The sequence below is a fragment of the Opisthocomus hoazin genome, chromosome 7 (assembly GCF_030867145.1).
Source record: "Opisthocomus hoazin isolate bOpiHoa1 chromosome 7, bOpiHoa1.hap1, whole genome shotgun sequence".
Taxonomy (NCBI): domain Eukaryota; kingdom Metazoa; phylum Chordata; class Aves; order Opisthocomiformes; family Opisthocomidae; genus Opisthocomus; species Opisthocomus hoazin.
Window position 1 is genome coordinate 71579909 of NC_134420.1, and position 14432 is coordinate 71594340.

Here is a 14432-nt window from a genome sequence, read left to right on the forward strand (position 1 = left end):
GCCGCTGCTCCTGGTTTTTGTGGTTCAGCTGCGCTATGGCGTAAGTAGCTCCCGTATTATGATACAGCCACCGCGTGCCACCGTGCCAGCCCGGTGTTCCGTCCGCTGTTCCAAAACAAAACGGGAACAAAAACCAAAGGAAAATCCAGGGATGGGGCAGGAGAGTCCAAGGCTGCGGCCGTGACCCCCATCCCTGACCGGGCGGGCAGTGGGGAAGCAGCCCCGGGGCTGCGGGGAAGGATGCTGCCCGGGAGATGAGCGATCCGTACCCTGCCATCGCCCGATTTGGCTGCTGATGGAGGCGAGAAGGAAAATCGATCTATTTGCAAATCGGGCTTAAAATGTTGTATTTCAGCCTTTCGATCAGCAGTGGAATGAAATTGGGTTCGTCGCCGGCGAAGCCCCTCGACCCGCTGCCCGTGGAGCTGCGACTCGGCAAGCGGCGGAGGGAAGCTGCCGGGCAGAGACGCCGGCGAGGGATTCACCCACCCGCTCAGCACCATCCCGCTGCCCGCCGGGAGGGCTCCGTGCCCAAGAACGCCCCGAGAGAGGGGCTGGGGATGCTGCTTGGCCCCGTCTGGTCCAGCTCCCAGCTTCAGGTTATCCTGTCCTGATGTGGCACAGCCGCAGCGGGACCGGAGGGAGGCAAGGAGGGATGGAGAAGGGGTGCCAGCGGCGGGTGAAGACGGCTGCTCGCCGGCACCTCCAGGTCCTCGGGGACAGAGAGGGGCAGGCGACAGCAACTCCTGCATCATCTTCGCTGGGTGCAAGCTAAACTTGCTCCCTTGCAGGTGGGAAACCATCCATTTCCCCACAGAATCACAGAATGGCAGGGGTTGGAAGGGACCTCTGTGGGTCACCCAGTCCAACCCTCCTGCCGAAGCAGGGTCACCTACAGTAGGTTGTAGAGGACCTTGTCCAGGCGGGTCTGGAATATCTCCAGAGAAGGAGACTCCACAGCCTCCCTGGGCAGCCTGGGCCAGGGCTCCATCACCCTCAGAGTGAAGAAGTTCTTCCTCATCTTCAGTGTTTCTGCAGTGATCCTCTGGTTTTTGCACCGCGTGCTCTTGGATGGGTTGCACCCTTCCTCCATAACAGCAAGGGGAAGGGGTGGCCCGACGGCGCCGGGTGATGCCTCCCACTCCTCGTTCCCACCACAAACGGGACGGCAGCCAGGGCAGAGGTGTGCTCGGGACGTGCCGGGGATGCTCCCAGCCCTGCCCCACGCCCGCAGGCTTGTTCTTCTGGGTGCTGGCAGCTCCCAGCCATCCCCTGCAAGCCCAGGCGTTCCCGGGAGGCACACGAAGGGAGGAGCGGCGGGCACGCTTCTGGCAGCCGGCGCCGGGATTTGGGCTGGATGCGGGAGCGGGTGAGGCACGGCAATTAAAATGTGCCGAAGCTGGGCGTGTGATGGGGATGGCTCGCTGAAAAATGTTTACCTCCTGTTTCGCAGCCGGAGGTTATGCGGGATGGGGAGGTGTAACATGGAGAAGGGAGGTGGGGGAGAAGATGCGTCCCCCCCTCCCCAGTCCATCCATCCGTCCATCCCCAGGCACCTCCGCAGGGCTCCGCTACGCTGAATCAGGGCTCGATTTTGCAGCTGGGGGGAGGTGATAAGGCAGGAAACGCTGAGCAGAAAAGCAGAGGAGGTCGGGGAAGGGGCATGGGAAGGCAGAAGCTGCTTTTGACCGTAGCCCTTCCCAGCATGGCCTCCCCAGGGTGGGAGCCAGGGGAAGCTGGGTGGGAAGTGGGGAGCGGGTGCAGGCGCTTGCAGGAGGCTGGGAAGCAGCGAGGGGGTCGCAGGGGGCTTTGAGGTGATCCGAGGGAGGCTGCCAAGTTTTCTAGGATGTCTTTCTTTTCTTCTTGGATGAAAAGATGGAAATGAAAATGAGCTGTTGGAGTGGAGGGGGCAGGGAGATTCAAAATTCTATGGTTTACCTAAAGTCTGGAGTGACACCAGATAAAACAGAGCACGAAGCTAATCTCAAACGCCGGGCTGGCCAGCACGGATGGGAACGGCCACACGCCGAGGACGGACACAGGGGTGAGGAGGGAGCACGAGGAGCACGTTGCAGAGTGGTTTGGGGAGGGAGGTGGTGAGAGCTGGAGCCCAAGGGAGGGGATGGATGAGCCCCTCCAGGTCAGGCAGCAGTGACAGCAAGCCGGTGTGAGGACAAGGAGGAAGATGTTTGCTCTGCTGCTCCTCCCGTGGTCATCAGACATCGCTGTGGGGTGTTGCTGAGCCAAAGGGAAACCAGGACGTGGTGGGCGCAGAGGGTTTCCAGCGATGTACTGGGGAAAGGTGGCAGAGGCCGGGTGGGTTCAGGGGTGTTTGGGCATTAAAGCCAGCAATGGAGGATGAGGAGGGTCTTGGAAATCTAAGGCAATGCAGCTCCCAGTTCCCACAGCACCACCGCTGAAGGGAGACGCGAACGTTTATTGTGCTGATGCAGTGAAATCTGGCTGTGGTTGACCCTTTTGGGTAAACAAAAAAGTAAACCAAATTAAAAACAAAAACAAAACCAAAGAGAAACCAGCCCGTGGGTGTCCACAGCCCCCTGGGGTGACTCAGCCTCAGGGAGGAAGAGCAGTAACCGCTTGGCATCCACAAACTGGTGGGGAAAAAATAAATTATCTCCAACTATTTTGATAAGCGCATGATGGGGAGGGAGGTTCAGAGCCAACAGGACTGCTTAAACCCCAGGTTTAACCCAAACAAGCGGCAGAGGTGCCTGAAGACAGGATTACTCCAGCCCTACTACAGCGGGCAGGGCCAGAGGGATGGATGCTCCTCCCTTGCTGACCCTGCTCTGGGACCTTGACGGGGTGGGGAAAGGAAAAAATAAATCACTTCACCAAAAGTCACTGATGCAAACCGGCTGGCGGGGTGAAAAACCACTTCACGCACGCAGGGGATCTGCAAGCCTGCCCGAGCAAGGTATCGGCTGGGGTGTCGGCTAGGATTCACACGGCTTTTTAAGCCCCAAGTAATCTGTCTAACAGCGTGCAGATGGGCACGTCACGGAGCGGAGAAGCAGGAACGGCGGAGTTTTGTATAGGGGAGAGATTCGCAGACCCACGGAGATTCTAAAAACAAAGAAATCTCTCCAGAACGGGGCTGTCGCCCGCAGCGAGGGGCGGTGAGAGCTGCACGGCCTGGGTACGGGGCACATCCCGCTGCCGTCAATCGATGGAAAGGGGACATGTGGGGAAGCCGTTGGGTTTTGGGGGGGCAATAAGACAAAACAACCCCAAATAGGGTCGTTGCCTGTGACTGGGACACGTGGGAGCACGGGGCTGGTTTCCAAGGGTGCGGGGGGGAAAGCTGTGTCCCACGGGATGGCCACCCCGGGCAGCTCGGCTTTCCTGCCGCAGGCGGGGGGTTGAAGAAAGCTCCTCAAATTAATCCGTAGAAAACCAAGCCAGCTGAGTCATTTCAGCATCTCAGCCCTGCTTCAAGCACGTTGGGGACTTTCCAGCCTTCGAGCCGGGAAGGGGCTCCCGGGTGGCCGGTTGGGTGCAAAGGCATCTCCCAGATTCCCGGTGCTCACATCCCTGCCTCCCGCAACCCCTCCAAGCCCCTCGCTTGGTCGAGCATCAGGGCTGGGAGCAGAGCAGAGGAGCCCTGGGCAGCCCCGAGGGCACTCAGGGCCACAGGGATTTACCCGGCATTGGCCGGGGACGCAGGAACCCCAGACCAGGCGTCGCCACCGCCAGCCGGGATCCGACCCGGAGACAAAACCGCACACGGGTGCGAGTTGCCTGCTTCGGTCCGGCTGCCGAGAAACCCTCGCTTCCCGGGTGTATCACCGGGGGTGCATTAACCCTCGTCTCCGATGCAGGGAAGGGTGGTGAAGAGCCAAAGCCCTCGGCGGCGGCACCAGCTCGGATGGCAGGAGCGGTTTCATCAGCCTAATTAAATTCAGACTGATCGGTGACCACGCTCGCATGGCTCAAAAACCTTTCTGGAAAGCAGTGGGGGGTTTTTATTTGTTTGCTTTAAGTATCCTAAAAGCACTGCACGCTTTTCTTCGTGGCACCGAGGCACTAAAGAGATAAAAGATCTATAAATATCTGCTGGATGTTATAGACTAAAAAAAAAAAAAAAGAAAGAAAAGTGCTTCCCTGCTTGCATCTTTTCCCGTAAGCACCAGTGCAATGCGGTCCGGGCAGCCCGGATTGGCATCCCTTTGAAATCCCCTGCATCCCCCCAGCTGTTCAACATATTTCAGGCTCGAGTGTCTCCCCCCACCAGAAACTGCTCCTTTGGTTTCTCTTAAGCTCCCCCGTCTGCTTTTCATAACTGCAGAATGCGAGCGGGGACTTTTCCCAGGGTGTTATCGAGGCCGCGGGTCTGCGATGCCCCAGGGACGCAAACCCGGACCTTCCCCACGCGGGGAGCTGAAAACTCGCCTGGGGGAACCGTGCTGATGGGCTGGGGAGGGAGAGGGTGGGAAACACCACTTTAAGAAAAATTAAAAAACCTAACGTGCCAAATTCACCCCGAAAAAGCTGGCGGGGAGCTTACATCGGTTTGATCCACATTTTTTTTGCCTGATCCGTGTAAGAGGCTGCAGAGTTTGCACTTTGGGGGGGGGGGTTCTTTTTTTAGCTTGACACAGGAGCACCAAAATATTTTCCTAGAGCCCAAGTGACTCAGAAAGGCCAATTCCATATTTTAAAGGGATTCAAATATGCAAGAACCTGTCAGATACTGAAATCCTTCGGAAAGTTTTCCCTTTGATCCATAGTTAAGACAAAGACCTGGAAACGGAGCTGCCCCACGCTGCGGGCTCCCGGCAAAGCTGCAGATCCCCGGCTGGTGGGAAGCCTCCGGCTGGAGGACTCCCACTCCCCCTCCTCTGAGAAAACAGCAGATTGAGCAAATAAAGCATTTTCTCTGGGGTTGGTTTTGGTTTTTTTTTTTGGCTTTTGGTCGGCAGCTGGTCAGCCCCTAATGAGCACCCTGGGCTGTGATTTCCTGCCGGGGAAAAGGGGACATAGAAGAAATCTATGGGCTACGAGGATGATGAGGGGACTGGAGCATCTCTCCTACAAGGAGAGGCTGAGGGAGCTGGGCTTGTTCAGCCTGGAGAAGAGAAGGCTGAGAGGGGACCTTAGAAATGCCTCTGAATATCTGCAGGGTGGGTGTCAGGAGGATGGGGCCAGACTCTTTCCAGTGGTGCTCAGCGACAGGACAAGGGGCAACGGGCACAAACTGAAGCAGAGGAAGTTCCAGCTGAAGATGAGGAAGAACTTCTTCCCTCTGAGGGTGACGGAGCCCTGGCCCAGGCTGCCCAGGGAGGCTGTGGAGTCTCCTTCTCTGGAGATATTCCAGCCCCGCCTGGACGCGGTGCTGTGCAGCCTGCTCTGGGTGACCCTGCTTCGGCAGGGGGTTGGGCTGGGTGACCCACAGAGGTCCCTTCCAACCCCTGCCATGCTGGGATTCTGTGATTCTGTCTCAGACCTGTTGCAGCATCCTCCCTCATGCTGCTTTGCTTGAGCCTGTGCGTGTCCCAAGCTCCCGGCTTGAATGCCTAGAGCCTTTCCAAGACTTTCTGGGCTGCTTCTTTCCATGTTTGCTATTCTGGAGAGCCTTGCTTGCTCTCACTGCCTCATCAGGGCAAAAGCAGAACACACAAAAATCTTTCCTGAAGGTCACCGACAGAAAACAGCAGCTCTTTGTTTGCCCTCCTGCCTAAATGTGCTGAGAGCCGTTAGGGAAACCAGGAACCTGATTTTTCCCCGGTGAGGTCTGGCCATCCTTGCCACGATACACACAGAGACAGTGCACACAGTTACTGTGGGAAGGGGAAAAGGACGGCTTCACCACCTCTAAAGACAGCCAGAAAATCCCTCCAATGGATGGCATGACGCAGGCAGGACAGCTGGGGTGACGAGCCCCCCCGTCCTGCTCCCTGGCTGGATGTGGGGACCATGGCCGGAGCTTGCCGGTAGCTCCAGCCTTGCCTGCCTGGGAGAAGGCGCTGTGGATTGCGTTTGGGATGCTGGACATCGTGAGTGCCAGAGCCCTAAGAGGAGCATGCAAGCAGAGGAGCCCTGTGGAGAGGTGGCTGGGGGCAGATGAAGATGCTCTCCGCTGCTGGGCTCGCCCTTCTCCTTTCTGCCCTAGGCGAGCAATTCCCCCGTGGCCCCTTTTGCTTGCTCCCCCAGCTGATCCGGTGCCTCCCTCTGGGACGTGTCCCTGGGCAAGGGACAAAGGGAAGTGATTCCTAGTTGGGATCACTGGTGTGAATCAAATTTCTAACCTAGATCCTCTCCCATTTCACAGAATCACAGAATGTTTGGGGTTGGAAGGGACCTCTGTGGGTCACCCAGCCCAACCCCCTGCCCAAGCAGGGTCACCCAGAGCAGGCTGCACAGCACCGCGTCCAGGCGGGTCTGGAATATCTCCAGAGAAGGAGACTCCACAGCCTCCCTGGGCAGCCTGGGCCAGGGCTCCGTCACCCTCAGAGAAAACAGACCCAAACAGGAGATGTCCCTGCTTAGAGCTTGGGTGCTGGCCCACCGACGAGACCAGCCCGTTTCCTCTGCCTGGCTCCCCCCACGATGAGAAACACCCCGAGATGCCCCCCAAAACAAACACAAGGTAAAAACACCCTCAGCCAGCCCAGACCCCGAGGCATCCCCACCCCAGCCCATCCTGCCGGAGGGACAGAGCTGCCCCAGGGCCACCTCCAGCCCCCGTCCAGGCTGTGCCCGGTCCCAGGCGGCCATCTGGAGGGACCACATCTGATTCACATCATCCCACAGCTGAAAATCCTGTGTCAGGCGCTTCAAAGGACACGGCCTCATAGCCGAGAGGCTCCCCTTGAACTCGACGGCAAGCCGCCCCGCCGCAGGGTCCGGGTGACGGCCGGGGGCGGCTGGTTTATCTCCTGAATGTCCTTCCCCTTCCCATAAACAGGAGGAGCGGATGGGAACATGTCTGAGACCGATGGGGAAATGACGGGGCGGGGAGGGAGATGGGGGTTAAATCTTCAAAAGCACTGAAGTGCCAGATCCTGGGAGAGACGCTGAGACCAGGGCTACAAGGATGGTGAGGGGACTGGAACATCTCTCCTACGAGGAGAGGCTGAGGGAGATGGGCTTGTTCAGCCTGGAGAAGAGAAGGCTGCGAGGGGACCTTAGAAATGCCTACAAATATCTGCAGGGTGGGTGTCAGGAGGACGGGGCCAGACTCTTTCCAGTGGTGCCCAGCGACAGGACAAGGGGCAACGGGCACAAACTGAAGCAGAGGAAGCTCCAGCTGAACACAAGGAAGAACTTCTTCCCTCTGAGGGTGATGGAGCCCTGGAACAGGCTGCCCAGGGAGGCTGTGGAGTCTCCTTCTCTGGAGATATTCAATATCTGCCTGGACAAAGTCCTCTACAACCTACTGTAGGTGACCCTGCTTCGGCAGGGGGTTGGACTAGATGACCCACAGAGGTCCCTTCCAACCCCTACCATTCTGTGATTCTGTGATTCTGTGATTCTGTGATTCTGTGAACATCACTGGTGGGGGAACGAGCTGAGCACCAGGCAGAACACTAGTGCTTCTGACATTTTTCTCTTATGCAGAGCTGCAAAAAAAGAAAAAGAAAATACTTTCAATGACTCAAAAGAGGAGTGGACTGACCCTCCCAGCCCTGCAACAGCAGCACGTAGCAGTGAAGAAAGCCACGCTGCCCCGACCATGGACCTGTGCTGGGCAGAGTGAGGTGCACGGTGCAGAGTCCGGCCCCGACAGCTCCCCAGCACCCACAGCCAAGCCCCGTGCTATTCCCAGATGTCCACATGGCCTGGGAATGAGCACATCTGGAACCCACGCCTCCCAAAGCGTCCTTCAAGCCCTCTGCGGCCAAGCCAGTCCCGGCCCTTTAAGGACGCCGTTAATTAATCCAGAGTACAAAAATAGCCCTGCAGGATTTCCTGCCTCCCCTCCCTCCCCTCCAACGGCACCACAAGGTAAGAGGAAGGAGGAGAAGCTCGTAAAGCAGAATTAAGGGAAGATGCTCCAGTGAGCCCATGGTGCGTCCCTGCTTTATGGCTCTCATTTGACTTGGAGTGACCCCCGTTCTTCCCCTGCCCACGCACAGCTCATCCTTCCCATCCCACGCACCCAACACGCAGGTGTAAGCCCTCCGAGATGCACTGGGCTTTCTTAAACTGGAGTCATTAAATTCCCGGGAAGCACCCAGGCAATGAGGATGCAGGGAGGGAGGCAGGGACCTCGCTGCCCACCCGGCTGCTCTGTGGGAGCCGGTCTGGACGTGGAGTGAGATGAAATCTGATGTGTAATAACTCCACCTAGAGGGAAAAGGGACGGCTGGGCGAGACGGGCCATGGGCGACGGTGGCACAGCCGAGCACGTTCCCCATCGCCTGCCAGCTGGGACGGAGGAGGGATCGCTGCCTGGACACAGAGATGGCCCCGGGACACCAGAGCGGGCATCGCTCCCTGTGGCGATGGCACAGTGGTCAGTCCCACGGGTGTATCAGCCACCACCCGTGCCCAGGGAGCCCGCAGCCGGCTCAGATCCAAGAGCCCAGCTGCCCCTTTCCACCCACGGACCGATTGCTACTCACTGGTCTCACACACAAGCTTCACGGCCATCCCGTGGGCGATTCTCCGAGTCCTTCACTCAGGGCATTTCTTGTGATTTCCTTGCCGACACCCGGAGTTTCACTCCTTTCCTAGGCACCGACATCTCTGCGGATGGGCCACACAACAAGTTCAGAACAGGTGGGGAAAGCAGAGCACACACACGACTTGTCACAGCCCCCCTCCCGGTGCCCCGATGCACCCAGGGCTAAAATACCCCCAAATCTGAGAGTTCATTCTCCACACCCACGCTCTGGCTTTCTTTCATTTCTCTTTTTTTCCATAGCAGATCCATCAGCAGTTTGGTCAGAGACAATCATAGAATCATAGAATCATAGAATGGTTTGAGCTGGAAGGGACCTTAAAGATCATCTGGTTCCAACCCCCCTGCCATGAGCAGGGACATCTTCCACCAGCCCAGGTTGCTCAGAGCTCCATCCAACCTGGCCTTGAGCACTGCCAGGGAGGGGGCAGCCACAGCTTCTCTGGGCAATGTGTGCCAGTGCCTCACCACCCTCATGGGGAAGAATTTCTTCCTAATATCTAATCTAAATCTGCCCTCTTTTAGTTTAGAGCCATTCCCCCTTGTCCTATCACTACACACCCTTGTGAAAAGCCCCTCTCCATCCTTCCTGTAGGCCCCTTCAGGTACTGGAAGGCTGCTCTAAGGTCACCCTGCAGCCTTCTCTTCTCCAGGCTGAACAGCCCCAACTCCCTCAGCCTGTCCTCGTAGGAGAGGTACTCTATCCCTCGGGTCATCCTCGTGGCCCTCCTCTGGACCCGCTCCAACACATCCATGTCCTTCTTATGTTGGGAAGAGCTGGGAAGTACCACTTGTAGCATCCGGACCCTCTGCCCATCTCCAGCCAGGACTGACTCCACCAGAGCTGAGGGTGCGTTGGCCACTCTTGGCTGCGTGTGGCTGAACCTCAGCACGAAGCGGTCAGGGATGGAGGACGCATTTATACCCAGGCATGGATGGATGGATGGATGGATGGATGGATGGATGGATGGATGGATGGATGGAAGAATGGTTGGATGGATGGATGGATGGATGGATGGATGGATGGATGGATGGATGGATGGATGGATGGATGGATGGATGGAAGGACGGTTGGATGAATGAATAGGGTGATAGATAGATGAAGTGATGGATGGATGGAGGGATAGATGGATGGGGTGATGGATGGTAGGATGGTTGGATGGATGGATGGATGGATGGATGGATGGATGGATGGATGGATGGATGAATGAAGTGATGGATGGATGGAGTGATGGATGCATGGATGCATGGATGCATGGATGCATGGATGGATAGGATGAAGCCACTGGAACAAACTGTGGAACCTTCTCCCAGTGCTCACCAGCTGCCACCAGGTCTGGCTGGTGTCTGGTCAGCCCAGAGCCCAAGCAGAGCTGGAGGAGGACTGTCACCCCGGGCAGGGGTGGTGGGAGCACTGTGCAAGAACAGCCCCCTTGGCACAGCCCATGCACAGACCTTAGAAAACTACTGAAGTTTTCAAGGCCTTGCTGATCCCCTCCAGGCGTGAGCAGGCAGCCAGCCATCCCTGCCATGCAACTCTGAGAAACCCTCCATGCTTTCTACTCCCACCCTTCCCAGGCCCCCACCTTCACCAACCACTGCTCAGCTTGTTTCAGGCACCGCTTACTTCAGCCCCACTGCCCTTCCCACGGGACTCCTGCCCACATCGTGCCAGCTCCGGGCATGGGAATCAGTCACCATTTATTTTTTCTTCTCTGTAACCTTGGAAATTGGAGACCAAGGGAACCTCAGCTTAAGCTTCTGTTTAACAACCGCCTCTTATCACTGCTCGCACAGTGCAGCCCAGGTGGAAGATAAAGCATTTCCACCACGATGGCTAAACAGAAATCAAGCCTTCCAAGCGGCTTGCCTGGCAATATTGTCCTCTGCCCTCTTGGCAGTGCAGATTCGGGCTGTGCTTCTTCCCAGGCCCCATGTTCCCCAGTGTGGTGCAGGGTCCTCCACTTGCTCCCAGCTCAGCCAGTTGTTAACCACTTACTTCCAAACCGTTGCACGCTTTGTCCCAGCAGCCGGCTGCCGAGGGACACGCGGAGGCTTTTCTGCTGGGGCCGCTGCCGAGCCTTCGGCTGGGGCAGCCACGAGAAGAGCCATCGTGCCGGGACTCACATACAACTGGGGTGCGAGAGCTCCCTCCTCTATGGCTCCTCTCCAAAGCTCTTCCTGCTGTTCATCCCACCGGGACGGTGATTTTGTCTTCAGGTTTCAGATGACCCGATGGTCTGAGCTCGACACTCACACGTGCCCAAACCCCAGCTGCCCCACGGCCACTTATGGCCCTTCAATGTATCCCCCACCACCCATGGAAGGGGAGGACAAGAGATCAGGGCTGTATTTCCTCTGAGGAAGCTTCAATCCTGAATTTAATCAAGCTCATAGAAATACGACCTTTGGGAAGTACAGGAGGGTCCTTCTTAACTGGCCCACTGATGGGACATCGCATGAGAGCGTGTTTGCAGAGGCAGTCACTAGATAAATGCCATCTTGGTGTCACCAGCTTGTACTCGTTGGAAAGGAAAAGGTAAAAGCTGTTATTTACCCACTAATCCATCCAGAGAAAATGGCTTATCAGACCCACAGTCTGCTCATTTTGTACTGGAAGGCTGGAGAGATCTGGCAGCCAGAGTGCTCTGCCGGTGGCTGATGAGAAAATGTCCATTTTCCTGCAGGGACTGCAAATCTCTCGAGTCACCAACAAGGCACGCACCCTCGTACCCGCTGTGTGCAGGCTCGGGGCACTTTGGGATCAGAAGTACCCTTTGGGCTGTGCTCCCCAGTTCTCAGCCTGAGGCCAGATCCGTGCTTGATCTGATCCCAGCTCCAATTTTTTGGGGTAAGCTCGTTTTACTTCTCATAAAATAGCCACATCCAATGGAGGGCAATGGCAATAAATAGGTTTCTTGCTGGAGCTGCTTTTAGTTGTTTTTTAAGCCCTGACTTGGACTCAGACGGGATAGTCAAGTATTAACGAGGTGCGATGCTGTTAGGCTCAGGTGGGGATTTTCTCCACAAAAAAATAAGTGTTCCTGGGCCACGGACAGGAGAGGTGAGGAAACCTGCAGACACTGAACACACACTTCTTCCAGCCTCCCTGGACGGCGAGCTGGGGCTGCCTCTGTGAGGGGTGGCTCTGCTTCCCTCTGAAAGCAACGCCTGGGGCAGGGGGATGAGACACACTTATGGTTCCCAACACTTCCCCTTCCTCTGCAGTTAAATTACGTTTGGTTTCTTAGCTAACGATGGGTTAATTACTTCCAGCGAGGTAGACACGGTCCCGATGCACTTCTCCTTTCATAACTGTGCTAGCATTATCATAAATCCCAATGAAATATCATTTCCCAGGTCCCAAGCGGCCACCTGGATGGCTGCAGAGCTTTGCCGAAGACTGCCAGGTTTCCCCTACGACTTTATTAAGCTCGAGCAGGAATTTAGTTTATCATTCTCCATCTGCAGGCAACATTTGGGGAGACACAGCATCCTTCTTACCTCTGGCGGACAGATGGGGGATTAAGCAGGCGCTGGGTCCTCCGTGAAATCCGGGTGCCCGGAGCTGGTTTATGAGCTCTTCTGCAGATATTTCCACCGCTCAGGATTTACTGCTGGCTGGATACAGCCTGGTCTACGAGAGGTTAAAAAGAATCAAAGAGGCTGGTCCCTAGGTATATTGAGCCCTGAGGAGCTGTTTCCAAAACAGAATGTAAACAATTTTATTGTGGCAAGGATTTATCTGTTCTTACTGCCTCGTGTCATGCAGCCAAAGGAAAGGAGAGCGCTTTTTCTCTCCTCATAAAGCAGGGTGTGTTTCAGACTCGGGCATTTACGTCGAGCAAGTGCATGGCTCCTTTCCCATCTTTCTGACTGTCCCGCGGTCACGAATTTGCAGTTTCCCTGCCTTGCGACTGCCTTGTTCCAGCGCTGGCGAACGCCGAGCAGCCGGAGGATATCACTTCACTGGGTTTTTTTTTTTCCTCTGCATCAAAATACGCCGCAGTGGAACCAGCAGAGAGGAGATGAACGCATCTGTGACACAAGTGGAAATGTGTTATTTCAACTTTCCCCTTGCTCTTCAGCAACTAAATCCTGGCCTCAGAGGTACCGGGGAGATTTATCTGTTGGCTGCTGTGAATCCTCGCTGGCCCTGATCGCTTGACCTTTAAAAAGCCGTCGGGTGGGACTTGGAGAGGTCTCCAGGAGATGTGGGAGCTCATCAGCAGCCACGTGCTTTCCACCAAGCTCTCGGTAAGAAGCGAAGCCTGTTTCACACGTGGACTCTCAGGAGTCTTCGCAAAGTGGCTGAGCCCTGCTCTGGTTTCCCCTCGCTGGGTACACTAATCCAGTTCTTCCCCACCTCTTCTTTACAAAGCCCGTAAGAACCCTGCCATCCTTCCAACGTGCTGAAAAGTAGAGAACAAGCTTAAAACTCGCTGCACGGGGAGGGGGGTGGCTGAAAACCAGCTGGCCCCGTTCCGCCCTGCCTGTGCAGCTGGCTCAGGTTTTGCCGGAGGGTTTTGGAAGGGCCCTGGGAGGGTGTAAGGAGCAAGCCTTTGTAAGAGGTTAATCCCCTCGCAGCGGTGGCCCTTCTCCACAACGGCTCTGGGTTCCTGAAGTGGAAGAGGGCTTCGGAGGCGCTGACAGAGGCACTGTCCAGTTGAAGCCCCTTTGTTGGGGCCGGTTTCTTTGCTCTCAGCTTGCCAGCCCAGTCACAGAGGGGCTGTTCCCACCTCCGCCCACAGCCTGGCAAATTCACCTTTCCTTGGGAAAGGTTTTTCTATCCGGATCATTTCCCTGCTCTGGTTTAGACTCACACTGCTGCAAAATCCATGTGCAGAAAGGTTTCTGTCCTCGAGCCAAGCTGAAGTCAGTACCTGTGGTGGTAAATAAGATGGAACTGGTCTCCAGGACTAACAAAAACGGCCATGCTGGAGCAGGGCAAGAGGTTTAACCAAACCAAAGGCTTTTTCCCTTGTTCTGGAACATTACGCTGCGGCACAGTGGGGGAGCCCTGGAGGTCAGAAGCTGAGACACACGCACGTTCAGCTATTAAATACCACGGGACGGATGTGCCTTCTGGGTCAGGATGTCCCTACACGGCCGATTGCCGGAAACTGGGAGGATGTATCTGGATAAGGCTTGTCCAAAATGCGCTGTGTTCCCAGTGCAGGTCCAGGACATCTGCTCCGAGTCTCGCTGGGGAGAGCTGGGCTGACCCCATGTGGTCACGGCCTCATTATGCCACAATCTTATTTTTAAAAAGCCTCAACTTTTCACAGTTGCTTAGGTAAAATGCAAAATCTACCCCACACCTGTAAAATATTTCCATCTAGGAAAAGGCACCGTGGAGAGAGTTAAGCTAAACCCCCGTCTGTGTGGAAATGTGTCTGCACTCCCAGTTTCCCCATTTAACCCCTCAAAGCAGCGCTCCCCCATTTCTTTTCACGCACAGAAGCAGAATATGGTGTTCATTTGTTAGCATGGATGGGACCTTCCCACTCCTCTTAATCTCTCAGACGTATCTCAGGACATAGAGAAGAGACAATCTCAGGACATAGAGAAGGAACAGGAGGAGAAAGCTGACACCGCTTGTGCCTTTCCCTTGCAATAAAAGGTTAAGAGTCGCGGTGATTCACCCACGCAGCCCCCAGCCCTGGACAAGCTTGGGCTGAGCATCGCCCCCAGACTTTGGGTGTGCCTGAGCCCTTTAGTGTCCGTCATCTGGTCACTCCGGGCCCGAAAAAGTAAAAAACTGAGTAATGTTGATTGTTTCCAC